Source organism: Anabrus simplex, chromosome 2, assembly GCF_040414725.1.
Source record: "Anabrus simplex isolate iqAnaSimp1 chromosome 2, ASM4041472v1, whole genome shotgun sequence".
NCBI lineage: Eukaryota > Metazoa > Arthropoda > Insecta > Orthoptera > Tettigoniidae > Anabrus > Anabrus simplex.
Genome location: NC_090266.1, coordinates 609,519,619 through 609,537,102, shown reverse-complemented (window position 1 = coordinate 609,537,102; position 17,484 = coordinate 609,519,619). Strand labels below are relative to the sequence as shown.

At 38.0% G+C, this 17,484-nt stretch overlaps 1 long non-coding RNA gene across 1 annotated transcript in view; it reads right to left on the bottom strand.

Annotated features, from left to right (window-relative positions):
- The window catches only part of LOC136862951 (uncharacterized), a 52,597-nt gene that overhangs the window by 6,061 nt on the left and 29,052 nt on the right, over nucleotides 1-17,484 (bottom strand). The gene's annotated exons all lie outside the window — the stretch shown is intronic.

Below are 17,484 nucleotides of genomic sequence, written 5' to 3'. Positions count from 1 at the left end.
ATACCGGTACTCATATCTCAGAAACTGAAGATATTACAAACCTGAAAATTGGTCCTTTTGATCTCCTTTAAAAATAAAGAAACACTTTTTTGTTTTTGGAAAATCCAATTAATGGGAGGGTGAAAAGGGGGGTGAATTTTTAAAATGAGTGCAACTATATCTCAAAACTTTTAAAGTTTACAGATGTAAAAATTGGTATTTAGAATCTTCATTAAAAATGAAGGAACACGTATTTTTTGTTTTCGGAAAATCCCAATAGGAGCGGTGAAAAGGGGTGAAAAATGGGTTGAATGCCTTTAATGAGGATCTCAGAAACTGAAGATATTACAGACCTGAAAATTGGTACTTTTGATCTCATTTAAAAATAAAGCAACACGTATTTTTTGTTTTTGGAAAATCCAATTACTGGGAGGGTGAAAAGGGGGGTGAATTTTTAAAATGAATGTATCCATAACTCAAAACTTTTAAAGTTTATAGATGTAAAAATTGGTATTTAGAATCTCCTTTAAACATAAAGAAACACGTATTTTTTGTTTTCGGAAAATCCCAATAGGAAGGATGGAAAAGGGCGAAAAATGGGTTGAACGCCTTTAATGAGGCTACTTATATTTCAGAACCAGAAGATATTACAGACCTGAATATTGGTATTTGGGATCTACCTTGAAAATAAAGAAACAGGTATTTTTTCGTTTTTGGAAAATCCAAATAATGGGGGCTGAAAAGGAAGGTGAATTTTTAAAATGAGTGTGTCTACATCTTAAAACTTTAAAAGTTTACAGGTGTAAAAATTGGTATTTAGAATCTCCTTTAAAAATAAAGGAACAAGTATTTTTTTTTGTTTTTTGTAGATCCCAATAGGAGGGGTGTAAAAGGGTGAATAATGGGTTGAATGCCTTCAATGAGGATACATATATCTCAGAAACTGGAGATATTACAGAACTGAAAATTTGTATATGGGATCTCCTTTAAAAATAAAGAATCACATATTTTTTAGTGTTTTGAAAACCCAATTAATGGCGGTTAAACAGGAGTGACAAATTGGGGTGAATTTTTTGAAAGATTGTATCTACAGAATATCTGAGAAACGTAAAATGTTACAGATGGAAAAAGTGGGTATTTGGAATCTCCTATAAATGTAAAGAAAGGTGATTTGTTTTTGGAAACTCCACTTAAGGGGAACTAAAAAGGGGTGAAATTTTTAAAATGGGAATTTCTACAGTGTACCTAAAAAAACTGAACATAGCGGGCGAGTTGGCCGTGCGTGTAGAGCGCGGCTGTGAGCTTGCATCCGGGAGATAGTAAGTTCGAATCCTACTATCGGCAGCCCTGAAAATGGTTTTCCGTGGTTTCCCATTTTCACACCAGGCAAATGCTGGGGCTGTACCTTAATTAAGGCCACGGCCGTTTCCTTCCAACTCCTAGGCCTTTCCTATCCCATTGTCGCCATAAGACCTATCTGTGTCGGTGCGACGTAAAGCCCCTAGAAAAAAAAACTTAACATGTTAGAGAAGTGAAAAATGGTACTTTTTATCTCCATTAAAAATAAAGAAACGTGTATTTTTATTTTTCGGAGATACCACTTGGGTCGTGGGGGGCGGTAAAAGTGACTGAAAATTGTGTTGAATGCTTTTAATTAGGCTACTGATATCCCAAAAATGAAGATGTTACAGACTTGAAATTTGATGTTTGGAATCCAATGAAGGGTGGGGGGTGAAAGAATTGAAAAATTGACTTAATTGTATTAGAATACATAACCCACAAACCCTATGGCACTACAATCCTTGAAGGGCCTTGGCCTACCAAGCGACCGCTGCTCAGCCCGAAGGCCTGCAGATTATGAGGTGTCGTGTGGTCAGCACGACGAATCCTCTCGGCCGTTATTCTTGGCTTTCTAGACCGGTATAGAATAGAACATCTAATAAAAAGTAAAGTTGTTACAGACGTGAAAATTGGTATTTGGATCTCTTTTAAAAGCAAAGAAAAACGCGTTTTGGAGGGGAAACCATCTTGGTGGGCAGGAGTGAAAAGGAGTTGAATTCCATTCATGAGGGGACATAAATAAAAAACTTAAGAAGTTAGAGTCTTGACAATTGGTATTTAGAAAATCCGTTACTATTAAAGAAACAAGAATTTTTTGCCGGAAAATTCACTTGGGGGGGGGGGGGGGCAGTGTGAAAGGAAGAGAAAAAATGTGAATTATTTTTATGAGGATACTTATATCTCAAAACTGAAGGTAATCGACGTGAACATTGGTGTATGGAATCTCCTTTAAACACAAAGAAACGCGCCTTCTTTTAATTTTGGGGGGGGGGGCTAAATAAACTTAACGTCGCTGGGGTGTAAAAGAGGTGAGACCAATTGATTTTACTGTTCAGAATGTACTTATAAGGAGCCTCCGTTGCTCAGGCGGCAGCGCGCCGGCCTCTCACAGCTGGGTTCCGTGGTTCAAATCCCAGTCACTCCATGTGATATTCGTGCTGGACAAAACGGAGGCGGGACAGGTTTTTCTCCGGATACCCCGGTTTTCCCTGTCATCATTCATTGCAGCAACACTGTCCAATATTTCATTTCATTTGTCATTCATCGATCATTGCCCCAAAGGAGTGCTTCGGCAGCCGGCACAATTCTTATTGTTGCCGCTAGATGGGGCTTCATTCATTCCATTCCTGACCATGTCGAATGACTGGAAACAGGCTGTATATATTCGATGTACTTATTCTGGCCATAAACCGATCATTTTTAATCTTTCCGGGGTTCGTTTTCAACAGCCATCTTTTCCTTCGGAGAACGTTCTTAGATTACAGTAGATTACCCTGGCATATAAATAAAAATTTAAACACATTTGAAATAAACGATAGGGATGAGATTGACCGTCAAATTGTTCACCTCTATAATAAGGTCAATAATGCACGGAAGTATGTCATTCGTATCGCCAGAAATCCCGCACAATTGCCTACGCGCGACAATAGTGCTGGTGACATTGTCAACAATGACAATACAATGGCAGCAGATGTAATTTACCGCCAGGTAGTGGTCTTGCATCTTGGCTGTGGGGTCCAGAACATCTATAATAATAATAATAATAATAATAATAATAATAATAATAATAATAATAATAATAATGTTCTAGACCGTCGTCAAATGTGCGGACCGCGCTGGAAATGGGTCATGGACGGGTAATGTTAAGAATGCAGTCCAACCGCGGGTTCAGTACCGCCAAGGCACCCAAGACGACACCACGCCGGATCTCCTGAAGGATTTGATCCATATTAAAAATGCTTATAGGAAAAGATGGCAAAGATTTAGGGACCCAACTGACCGGGTGGAATGCCTGGACCTAGCCCGGGAAGTACGAAATCGGTTGCTGGAAAGAAAGGTTGAAAAATGGGAGGAAACTTGCCATAATCTATTAGAAAACGAGTCAGAGCGCGATTTTGACGGATTATATATGTAAAACAATAAGCATTGAATTATAAATTTCAGTATAATACCGTAGCGAAGCACGGGTATCTTGCTAGTGTTCCTATAATTCCCACCTCCTTCATATTATCACAAACTAATTTTATCCCTAATATTTCATCCCTTTCATCGGTAAACCATTCATGTGAACAATAAGTTTCCTTCACCAGAATAAACACCCCCCCCCACCCTTTTTATCTCCTCGGTCTCTACGATAGACTGTATATCCTTCTGGAAATACTTCTCTATTACCCACCCCTTCTCACAACCATGATTCTTCTCCTATCATCACATCAGTCTCATAAGATTCTATCAATGTACTGAATTTTATTTATTTACTACACTCTGACAGTTTACCAAGAGCAATCTCAGACCCCCTTCCTCCCTAAAACTTGACTGTTGTAATTGGGTACTATTTGACTCACGAGTTGAGAACGTCCCTGGAACCCAGATCTTTGTACATAGATCTTGATTTAAGGATCTGGGTTTTCCGGCAAGTTTCCCTGTATATGCCAATTTAGTGGTATGGGTTTTCTTAAGTGCATATTAGTTTGCAAATCTCTGTTGATAACTGTAGCAATTTGTCTACAGAGAGTTGCTTTTCCATTACCATTCAGATGTAACCCATGCCTAGTGAACATTTGCCTGCCAAGACCTAAAGTATTTACTACATAGACATTTCTAAAACTCTTAATCTCTTGATTTTTATATTTACATCTTGTACAGCTTTGTTCACACACGAGTGTTCTATAAGGTCATACCTGTGTGGCACATTAACTACAATTACTTTTGAGTCAGTTAGTTTCAAAATCTTACCTCTGAGGGTCGTAATTAGCTCCTCACCTTCATTTGCAGCAATGTCATTTGTACCACTCACAATCACCACGTAGTTGTCCTCCTCTAACACAGGATCACAACTTGAAAGGACGTCTTCAGTTTCGGCACCTGGTTTTACTAGCCCTAAAACCTCAGTTGCTGGATTATGCAGCTCATCCTTGATGCCTTCTGCCATACCCCGCCCTTGACTGTCTGCGTAGAGATGAATTTTTGGCGATCTTGACTTCCGGTTGGTTTTCTTCTTCTGTAGGTTACCTCCACTGGATTTAAAATTATTCGGAAAACTTGATGTGTCTTCTTCTGGAACTTGTTGCAATGACTGAAATCTATTTTGGCACTGCAAAGAGTTTTTCCCTGGCCTTAAGTTGTACGTAGTTTCTCCCATATGTTTAACATTAGGCCTAAAATGGCTACGCATCACTTCCGTCCACGGCGATCTTTTTTCTCCACTGTCTTCTTTATCTTCCAGTTTCTTTATTCTGTCCTTTAAGCTTTAATTTTCAAGTTTCAGAGCACATAGGTCTTCTTGTAGCATTCCTAAAATCTTAAGCATAGATTCGTAAGTCTCTCTTTCTTGTTGTTCTACATCACTATCAGTTTGTTTACACTCGGGACACAGCCACTCACTTTCTTCAATATCAGACCTGTTTACAATATTTGCACAACGAAAATGGTACCATTCATCACACTTACGACACAGAATCCCACTTTTTACTATTCTTCTGCATTTGCCACATTTTTCACTGCATCTTACACCATTATCCACCACGGATATCACACACACTTCACTCCAGGTCCATTATTTCCTGTTGCTCGTTCACTTGTTTCACACATTCTCCACACACTGGCTTCGCATGTTCCCAGCAAATTAATTTTTTGCACATTACACAAAACGTTATGGTGTTTCTGTCGTTATTACTGCCACGGTCTTCGCGTCCTCCTGCTTGATGCTTTGAGAATTGTACTTTTCCTTTCCTCAGATTTTCCAGAATGCCACTGAACACAACTTCAGAGATTTGTTGGTGGAGTCAGTATTTTACTTCTCGATGCCAAATGTTTCTTTGTGAGATTCAAGGACAGCATTTTTAAGCAATTTCGATGGAATGTAGGTTCAGAGTTCAGTTGAGATGGTTTGCTTTATAGATGACTTGAGGATTTGAAATATGATACAAGTATCAATTACTAATTCCTATAGAGGAACTAAACATATGTCAATTTCTCAGTCATCACTAGCTGTAAAGTCACAGTTTTCCTTGGGAGCAAAAAGTTTATAATATTTTTCTGTCATAGAGTTATACATCTTCAGTTCCCAAAATTCGCTAAAATTCTGCATAAAGTTACTGAAAAACGCACACATACTATAAAGTACACTTGTCCAATAATTATAACTTCATTGTTCGTCTGTAAAACAATGTAGTTAACAATAAACAAGAATGGCATTATGAAATGTATGAGCACGCGCATGGGTGAAATTTACCCAAGGCATTGTGTCTCTCACACCATGAGCGGAACTAAGAAAGCCGCACAGCTGATTCAAGGCCATTATATATGGAAGGGTTCCCTTGAAATGTACTGAGAGAGGCGGCCTGAAGAGCACATTGAAAGTAACTAAAATACACATTTCGCCTGGGTAATTTTTACCCATACCGGTATGCACTTCCTAAAGGGTTGAATGAGTTCAAAGAACTTTGAAATTTATTAAACATCTCCCTTCGTAAACTGTTACAATCCCTACCTCCTCTTACTATAAACAAATATTTGTCCTAATTTATCCCCTTGAATTCAAACTTTATCTTCATGTCCTGATATTTCCTACTATTGAAAACTCTATTCAAGCTTATTCATTATCGTGAGGCTTAAGGGGGATGTTACGAAAGAAAATGCCCGTAAGTACGGCCAATGGAGCAGCTGTCACAAAGAATTTATACTGAATGGGAAGGTACACATCACAGATGCTCGTAAGAATGAAATAAACTAAGGACTGTGGTGTGTGTTCCAACAGGAAAGTGTAAGGATGCAGAAAGGAGACATTTCATTTATTGTGAGACCTGTCCAGGGAACCCAGGACTGCACCTGAACTAATGCTTCCGGAAGTATCATACTTTGAAAAAGTATTGCTGATAATGGGGTTAACTTAATGGATAGTAAAGAAATGTGTAGTTTACATTTTTAAGGTAAAAATTCACTTAACCACCTGAGTGCCACCTGAGGGCTTATCAGATTGGCTTCTGCTCCTCGCACAAAAAGTGCCAGAGCCGACTGAATTGGCGCGATGATTTCATAGTGATTAACGGCTTCTGCTAACAGATGTCTCCGTGTGTTTCATTCTGTTAAAAAGTTGAGGTTTCAAGCTTTCTCGAGAGTGGCATAGTTTTGGCCTTGGAGATCTTTGACACGAATGGAGGGAGTTAATAATCTGCGATGTTGACAAGCTCCGGGTTGTTGAGAACATGGCGAGCTGTAGCAGAGATAGTTTTGTTGCGGTGTGGATGATAAGCTAACAGCCTATTTAGAGGAAAATGGTATAATAGCGGATGAACTAGAATCTGAAAGTGATTTTGATAGTGACGTGATACCAGGAACACAATCATTAGCACCAGTACCGAAAAGGAAGTGTTATTCTGGCCCCAGCACATCGGGTGTTCAGGTTAGTACTCAATTGCAGTCTGTGGAACCGACTAAAACTTCGCTGCCCGTTCTGAGTGATTCAGAAAGCGACAGTAATGATGTCGGAGCTATGGAAGATGCGAATGATAATGACAATTATAATGAAGGCAATGTGAATGCTAATGTTTGTTACCGAGAAATTTTTCTGAACCACTCCGATAGGCCTACCACTCCCGTCATTTACATGAACTCGCTGGGCCTAAACATGCGCCTCCAAGTAATGCCCCTCCAATAGATTATTTTCAGTTGTTCTTCACTGCTTCATTGCTAAATTTGGTGGTAAATGAAACAAATAGGTATGCCCAACAATTCATGTCAAGATATGCCTTTTCACCACAATCAAGGGTTAAAGTTTGGCAGGCTATTTCTGTATTGGAAATGAAAGCATTTCTGATTGTAATTTTTAACATGGGGCTTATCAGAAAGCCTTCCATATTTTCGTATTGGTCCGTAACTGATCATCTTGTTAAACCCTGGTTTGGGAAAAGGTTTTCACGAAACAGATTTCAATTGATAATACGAATTTTTCACTTGACAGACAATAGTAAACTTTCTGGTCCTGGTACTGAAAATTATGATCCACGTGCTAGGTTTCATTCCCTATTGCAGCATGCTAACAGGTTATTTCAACATCACTACACACCACAAAAACAGTTATCCATCGATGAAAGCCTAGTAGGAACAAAATGCCACACACAGTTACTTCAGTACATGCCCAACAAGCACCACCATAAATGGGGCATCAAGTTTTGGATGCTGTGTGATTCTGTCACAGAGTACTGTTTGGGATTTTTCACTTACAGAACTGCAAAAATCTGTTGAAGAAAAGACAGCTATCAAGGATCACAGTGGTTACAAAGTTACTTTCTATGGGAAATTATCTCAATAAAGGTTTTCATGTATAGGTAGACAATTTCTTTACATCTATTCCTCTGGCCATGCACTTGTACAATGCTGGCACATATATTACTGTCACCATCAGAAAGAATAGAAAAGGTTTACCAGATTTACTGAGGAAGAAATTCAGTAGAATTGCCAATAAGTATTTCAGGAAAAGGACCCGTGCTATTGGTAGGATCAAATCAGAAGAAATGTCAGAAGAACCATGTAATACTTCTCAGTACAAATTGTAGGGCAGCAGAAAGTGTAATCCCTCAGTCTCCAAGGAATCATCAGGAGGCTGTAGTAAAACCTGATCTTATTTTGGAGTAATATAAATTCATGGGAGGTATTGATGGGAATGATATAATGGTATACTTTTACTTGGATGAACAAAGAACAGTGAAATATTGGAAGAAAGGGCATTTAATATTTCTGCAAGAATGATGCTAAACGCCTATATTCTCTATTGTGAGAATAACTTTAACAAGTCGATTAACAGACTTCAGTCATACTCGCCCATTATTGAGGCAGTGAGCACAGAATGGACGCAACACAAAAGGGAGGAAGCTCTTCAGTTTTTGACATCATTTTTTAAAAATTCCTATTTGCTTTACGTCGCACCAACACAAATAGGTCTTAAGGAGATGATCGGACAGGAACAGCCTCAGCAGCCTGGTGTGAAAATGGGAAACCACGGAAAACCATCTTCAAGGCTACCAACAGTGGGGATCGAACCCAGTATCTCCTGGATGCAAGCTTACAGCTGCACACTCCTAACCGCACGGCCATCTCGCCCGGTATATTTTGACAAAAAAGCAGGGAGAAAAATCAGTGTTTGGCGTCAAAAGTGCCAGAAAAGAAAGAAAAACAATGTGTAGTTTGTTCTACTGCTCAACAATGTAGAAGGTCCCGTACCATAAGTGTAAATTTCATGAAAGTGTTACACCCAAGTTGTGTGGAAAAACACGAGTGTAAATAATAGACAAAGTAATCTGGTACCCTTGAATATTTTTTATCTTCAGCAGTGTAAGGAAACTTCAAGATGTAGACTATATTGCTGTACTCATTGTCTTGTAGTTTTAGTCATTTATAGGCTACATTGTTGTATTTATTGCCTTGTAGTTTGAATAATTTTAATGTAAACATCGTAACTGCAAAATGTAGACATGATCTGGTGGCACTGACAATTTGTTTTCATCAACTATAGAAAGGGATTTAAGGGTGTATATTGTTGAAATATGTTCATTGTTACAGTTTTTATTGTGTACTACAAAGGGGTTGTGCATTAAATTATTGTTCAATGCCAGGTATGATTGACACTGGAACAAAACCTTCAGCAAGGAAAATGGTGAGCGCAGATTTTTAAAAAAATATACTTTTTGGGGGGTTGTATTTAAAATGATCAAATTTTAAATGATGTTGTTTTGTTTAGAATTGTATGTGTATTTTACCTATGTTCTTGGATTTGGGCAATGTCACAAACTGTATTTCCAAAATTAGACTGAAACTTAAAAATTAAAAAAACACACTTAAATTGTTGTCATTTTAAAAATAAATTGGAGACTTTTTCTACTTTATAAGCATTTCTTGGTAAAGTTAGAAGTATATTTTAATTAATTCATGTTACTGGCTTCACGTCCCACTAACTACGCTTTTACGGTTTTCGGAGACGCTGAGGTGCCGGAATTTAGTCCCGCAGGAGTTCTTTTACGTGCCAGTAAATCTACCAACACGAGGCGACGTATTTGATCACCTTCAAATACCACCGGACTGAGCCAGGATCGAACCTGCCAAGTTGGGGTCAGAAGGCCAGTGCCTCAACCGTCTGAGCCACTCAGCCTGGCAGAAGTATATTTTATATAATACTGCAAGAATAATGCATATACTTTCCAAAATGAATTTTTAATGAATATTTTTCTGAAAGACTGCAGAACCACTAAAAATAGCTTGCCATTCTTAGCCAGAACTTCAGAAAATGGCTTGGCACTACGAGGGTTAATGTTACACTGGACCTGTGCAGGAAATTAATTGTACCCCAAAGGGTTAAAAGACAGAAGCCGGATGTAGGAATGAATGTCTAGCACCCATCATTAGTTTAATGGTAAACTGTGGCCAGCAAAGCAGTTCATCAAGGTCTTGGACCAGGAAGGTGGCTACCGCATAATCCCGAATACCACCCACAAATTTCTTTTTACAGAAATATTGCTCCTTAAATTCAGGTGCAGGTCATATTTAAGTTTTTCATATCGTGATCTCATAATACATTTTTCCAAAGATGTGTCAACAGCGGTTTCATGTCATGCGACTTGGCAACGGCTGAAATCTCACTCCGTTGCTCACTTCCACGTTAACGGAACCATGATTTAACAATTGTTATCATATGTTTTTTAATTTTAATTAAGGTTGGTTTTTACAAGGTGACACTGTTGAAAGTCAAATGAACGGCTGAGACTGGAAAGCTGTTAGTTTTTAACATTTTGACATATCATTTTATTTCTTTATAGACTTTCTGAGGGTATTGAGAATACCAGAATTGATTTGATGTTTGATCTCATAAGAAGACATAATTAAAGATTTTGATTGTTTACTGAAAAAATTTAATACTTTTATGGATATCGTGGGCATTTAAATCTCCCATGACTACAATGTGCTGGCTTTTTAGCTGTTTCTGCAACTAATCCTCAAAATTTTCCTTCTCTTGCTGGGTGCAGCCTACTTCAGGGGCATAGACCAGAAGTACTTTCAAGCTCTTTCTTTTTACAAATATTTTTATTTTCATAATTCAGTCACTTATTCCTGTAACTTCCACTTTGTGTCTTTTTCACTACTACTCTCACTCCACTATCTCTTTCTTCCTCTTTTCCACTCCAGTAGAGCCTGAAACCATTCCTCAGTTCTTTATTAACTTCTCTCCACCTTGTCTCTACCAAACCTAGTATGTCTGATTACCTTTCTATTTCAAGGCTGGGGACAGGCCCATGTGGAATCAAGGGAACATCCACGAATACATTCTCAACCACAGACTTGAAATAGATACAGTATTGGGAGTTCCTTGATCAACAGCATTTATAAATTTTACCAATCACCATAGCAACAAAAATGTTCCCTCATGGTCAGTTTCTCAAAATTAGAGGGCAAATTTTGGCATACGTGCATGTTTTGCTTGTTTGAAAATATAGTACCATGCATAAGAAATAGAGGCGATTCATAGCATTTGAAATTGAATGGGCAAGTATTATAGCGCATATAAATAGCATACATACAGAATACACGCATATTACGTGCATATAAATTCATAAATGCCGTTTTTATTATTTTTCCTTTAAAACAACATATTATACTGTGTATTGATATTAAAACTGGTACAACAATGCAAAACAAGGAATATGTAAAAATTCAGTTTGCCACTGAAAGCCTTTACAATGCACTGTTGTTGACAGTCGACAATATTGACAAGAGCTTGACAAGGTGTAATTTTGGTGGCATTTTGGTATTCAGTTCGGATGTTGGACTTAACCAGTCCAGACCAATATTTTTGTAACGCTACCTACTCTTTTGCCGGAAATCACCCAGAATAAATCGAGCTGCTTTTCTTTGGATTTTTTCCAGTTCTTGAATCAGGTAATCCTGGTGAGGGTCCTATACACTGGAACCATACTCTAGTTGGGGTCTTACCAGAGACTTATATGCCCTCTCCTTTACATCCTTACTACAACCCCTAAACACCCTCATAACCATGTGCAGAGATCTGTACCCTTTATTTACAATCCTATTTATGTGATTACCCCAATGAACATCTTTCCTTATATTAACACCTAGATACTTACAATGATCCCCAAAAGGAACTTTCAACTCATCAAAGCAGTAATTAAAACTGATAGGACTTTTCCTATTTGTGAAACTCACAACCTGACTTTTAACCCCGTTTATCAACATACCATTGCCTGCTGTCCATCTCACAACATCATCGAGGTCACGTTGCAGTTGCTCAAAATCTTGTAACTTATTTATTACTCTATACAGAATAACATCTGCAAAATACCTTACCTTTGATTCCACTTCTTTACTCATATCATTTAAAAGAAAACAAAGGTCCAATAATACTGCCGTGAGGAATTCCCCTCTTAATTATTACAGGGTCAGTTAAAGCTTCGCCTACTCTAATTCTCTAAGATCTATTTTCTAGAAATATAGCAACCCATTCAGTCACTCTTTTATCTAGTCCAATTGCACTCATTTTTGCCGGTAGTCTCCCATGATCAACCCTATCAAATGCTTTAGACAGGTCAATAGCAATACAGTTCATTTGACCTCCTGAATCCAAGATATCTGCTATATCTTGCTGGAATCCTACAAGTTGAGCTTCAGTGGAATAACCTTTCCTAAAACCGAACTGCCTTCTATCGAACTAGTTATTAATTTCACAAACATGTCTAATATAATCAGAAAGATTGCCTTCCCAAAACTTACATTCAACGCATGTCAAACTTACTGGAATGTAATTTTCAGCTTAAAGTCTATCACCCTTTCCTTTATACACAGGGGCTACTATAGCAACTCGCCATTCATTTGGTATAGCTCCTTCAAGCAAACAATTATCAAATAAGTACTTCAGATATGGTACTGTCTTTAGTATATCCCCAGAAATCTTATCAATTCCAGCTGCTTTTCTAGTTTTCAACTTTTTTATCTTATTGTAAATGTAATTGTTATCATATGTAAATTTTAATACTTCTTAGCATTAGTCTCCTCCTCTATCTGGACATTATCCTTGTAACCAACAAACTTTACATACTGCTGACTGAATACTTCTGCCTTTTGAAGATCCTCACATACACACTCCCCTTGTTCATTAATTATTTCTGGAAAGTCCTTCTTGGAACCTGTTTCTGCCTTAAAATACCTATACATACCCTTCCATTTATCAATAAAATTTGTATTACTGCCAATTATGCTTGCCATCACGTTATCCTTAGCTGCCTTCTTTGCTAGATTCAATTTCCAAGTAAGTTCCTTCATTTTTCCATACTTCCACAGCCATTTCTAACTATTTCTTTCCAATCTGAACCTCCTTCTTAGTCTATTTCTCTATTATAATAAGGTGGGTCTACCATTTCTTACCACCTTTAGAGGTACAACCCTGTTTTGACATTCCTCAACAATTGCTTTAAACCCATCCCAGAGTCTGTTAACATTTTTATTTACCGTTTTCCACTGATCATAGTTACTTTTTAAAAACTGCCTCATGCCTGTTTTATCAGCCATATAGTACTGCACAATAGTCCTACTTTTAAGACCTTCCTTTCTAACATATTTATTTTTAACTACGACAAAAACAGCTTGATGATCACTAATGCCATTGATTACTTTGGTTTCTCTATAGAGCTCATCTGGTTTTACCAGCACCACATTCAGGATATTTTTCCCTCTAGTTGGTTCCATCACTTTCTGAATCACCTACACATCCCATATTACTTTGTCAGTTGTTGGTCATGCATCCTGTCGTTCGCATTTCTTTCCCAATTGACATTTGTAAATTCAGATCCCCTGCTACAATCACAATTCTTTCCATGTCGTTTCCCACATAGCTGAACATCTTATCAAATAATTCTGAATCCGTGTCAGCGCTACCCTTTCTCGGTCTGTACACTCGAAAGACATCAAGTTGCCTATTATCTTTAGAAATGAGCCTTACACCAAGAAATTCATGTTTCCCATCTTTAACTTTTTCGTAGCTTACAAATTCTTCTTTCACCAGAATGAATACTCTCCCTCCCACCATTTCTATCCTATCTCTATCATACACTCTCCAGTTCCATGAGAAAATTTCTGCATCCATTATATCATTTCTCAGCCATGATTCAACTCCTATTACAATATCTGGTAAATATATATCTACTAAATTACTAAATTTTGTTCCTTCTTTTTACAATACTTCTACAGTTCAACACTAACCTCATGTCACCCCTACTTGACTTCCAGATCTCTGTACCCTTATCACCGCTCCCTAGACAACCCTGTTTCCCTGAATGTACCTCCCTATTACCCTTAGAAACAAATTTCCTAACTTATACGTACCACTGCGATTTAAGTGAAGGACATCTGAGCGCAGATCCCTATCTCCTATCCACCCATTAGGATCTAGAAATTTCACTCCCAGTTTCCCACATACCCACTCCATAGTCTCATTTAAATCCCCAATCATCCTCCAGTCAATGTCCCTCCTACACAGAATTCCACTGATAATCTCCGCTTCCTTAAACTTCACCCGTGCTGCATTTACCAGATCCCACACATCTCCAACTATGTTGGTACTTATATCAGCTTGCCTTACGTTGTTGGTACCAACGTGAAACACTACCACCTTCTCCTTCCCCTCTTCCCTCTCTTCTACTTTCTTCAACATCTGCCTCAACCTAATTCCTGGATAACACTCTACCCTGGTACCCTTTCCTCCACACACTTTCCCCACATGTCTAACGATGGAATCCCCCATGACCAGAGCCTCAACCTACCCACCTCATTTGATCCCCTCCCCTCCTGGTCAGCCCTAACTTTCCTGATAGCTGCAGAAGCTACTTCCTCCTCCCTTTTCTCCTTCCCATGACCCTGTTCCACCTATCTTTTCCCATACTCTACTCTACATTTCCCTTTCCTACCTTTTGCCTTCCTCCTACTTCCACACATCTCAGCAACAGTTCCCTGTTCCTCATCTTCCCTCTGTTGCTCTACCTGGAGTGGCTTGTACCAATTTTGCACGGACACCTGTCCTGAATAGAGCCCTTAGCCTGCAATCTCCTTCCCCTTAGAACATTAGACCACCTGTCTTCTACAACTCCCCCCTTTCCTTCCTCTCCTTCTTGTACACCTACTGTAACCTGTACATTGTCTGAGGGAGGTGTGTCTTCCTTCCTGTCTTCTGTGAGAATCCTAATTATCTACCTCAAACTCTCCAACTCCTCCCTCATACCCCTCAATACCTCACCACACCCACAGTCCCTAGACTTGCACTCTTTAGCCATTCTTTACAGAAAAAATCAAAATAAAAGGAAAAATAAAATAACTGATGTGCAAAAACAATGAACGGACAGATATATTGTCTGGGATAGTACTCAAAGATCACACAACAAAATTAATATACGACTACACTACAATACTACTTAGTCAAACTCTATTTTTATCTTACAACACCCTACCAGGATAAGAACTGCTGTTAATTACTGAATACCAAGCAATACACAAGAATTACACAAATCTAAACTGCAATTAAGCCTATCCTAATTACAACAACAGAATTTTAGTAAGGTAGTTTCTACGGATACCTCTACTATACCGGAACTACACAAGTATTTTACAATAATAAAATAAGCAAGCTAAATTCTAATAAGATATTACTTGTATACTACTGTACAGTACACTACAATAAGTTTAAACTACGTTCAGACGTATCCTAATTACAATGCCGGTACCGTATGTCACTACTAAGCACAAACAGAAATGAAAATTGCAATTTTGAAATTTGCAAGAACTAATGTACTCAAAGATTAATGAACAAAGCTAAATGCTTAGACAGGTTATTATTAGTACTGTGCTCTAATAGATTCACACGAAAGATACACACTAATATAGCAGGCAAGATACGGTTCTATCTAAATATACTGTATCTACACTACAATTCTCAGCTGAAATGGGGTTATATGAATTTTTACCGCTGGTGGATTACTATTATTTTCCCTACTACGCAGGACGGAGAATCAAAGTGTCCTTAAATGCTGAAAAATAACAGATTTCTACAATAATTTATGTCAAAACTACGCCAGGGGCTTGAAATGCAATATTATTGGGATATAAGAATTTGATTATTAACTTTTACTCGATGAATAAATGAAGGTGGAAAGTACAAATTATGCAGGGAACTAAGACTACAAATTATCGGAATATAGTAATCAGCTGATTTTGTAGTTATTTACACAACTACCAAGTGCATGTAGGAACAATCGTCAACAATCCAAAAAATGTTAAGTACTGTAATTATCCAGTGAAATTACCGTGTATTCTCTTTAACTTCTTTTTAAATCGAAGTTTACAGGTGAATCGTGTTATTTAATTTAGTAAATTATTACTTTCGTGATAGTTTGAATGGATATCTATACAAAATATCGGAAAAGTTGCAGCGGGAGTTAAAATGATTTACAACTCCTTATGATAATCTGCCTTTGTATTATACCAACGAATCTACAGATATTTTAAAATATTGTTTTAAAAGTTAATATTATTACCTAAGTATTTCCTAAACCTAAAATTCAAACAAGGTACACCTAGCTAGCCTACTTAACCTAGAAAACGTAATCTACTGAACACCGAATGAATTACTTGTTTTAAAATTCAAATAAATATCACTACTCCCAATTTCTACCAACAAGCACTGAACACCAATATATAAATAGCACTAAATGAAACGCACACACATAAAATTTAAACAATTTCAATAGGTTTTAACTACTTTATCTCTACAATAATGCAAGAACTCTCTTAACCCCTCAGCGTCGCAGCCGTTTAAAGAGCTTCCTACTCCGCGGCCGGATGAGATTTCAACTACGCGCGACTGAAATACATTGATTCACTTAAAGCGTTACTACTAGTACAAGAGTAGCCCGATATTCACGAAATTTGGAATTCCTTATGGTAGAACTATGTACATGAAGACAATTACATAATTATTTCACATTTCCTTAGTAATTTACTTCCGTGTGATAGAGTTCGAAGCACTCTTCGAGACAGAGACCCAAGGCACACTCCTGGCAGCAGTACACCGATGTCTTCTTTTCACCGTGTTTTGAACACGCGATACGTCTCTGAGGTTTGGATTTCTCACTCTTGGGTGCTAATTTCCTGATAAAACGTATTTCCTGCAACCGTGGAACTGTATTATCTGATGCGCACCGGCCTTGAATATTTCGTTTCCCGCCCGAGAAGCGTATTTTGTACTACGTAAACAAACCTTCCATCAGTTGAAACTGATAAGATAACTGCTCAATGTTAGTCCCTGTGACTTGTCTAAATATTATTAGAGAATTCAGGAATCAGAATTCACTGTTGAAAACTTCCCTTTGACCTGTATGCGTATCTATAGTCTCCTACACGAAATTTCCAAGTACTGGTTCCTCCTCATCGTCACTCTCATCATTTACCACTGCATCCGCCACAGCCACATCATCTATTTCATTATCACTACTGGTAATACTGTCACTACTACTTCCGACTAAACTTTCATTTGAATTATACAATATTTCAAGCACGTTACTCTCAGCAGGAGCTAGCCATTGAGCGCGGTGCGTCACACAAGCTGATAAAGCTGCAGCGGGACCGAAAGAGGCAGGACGAAACTGAATGAGGGGAATAACATTTATGATGAATCAAACCAACTCGATACATATTTCAGATTAAAAGGTCGATACATCGTCTTTCAAACGAGATATATACCATGCACAACTGCTTCTCGTGTCGTATGACAGAAAGCAGCACTAACTGATTCCTACATAGAGCACTCGTGGAGAGTTACGAAAAGACTACAAGCTGAGAAATAAAGACAAATATAATAAATAAACCCCACTCTTAATACAAAATTACAGCAAAGAA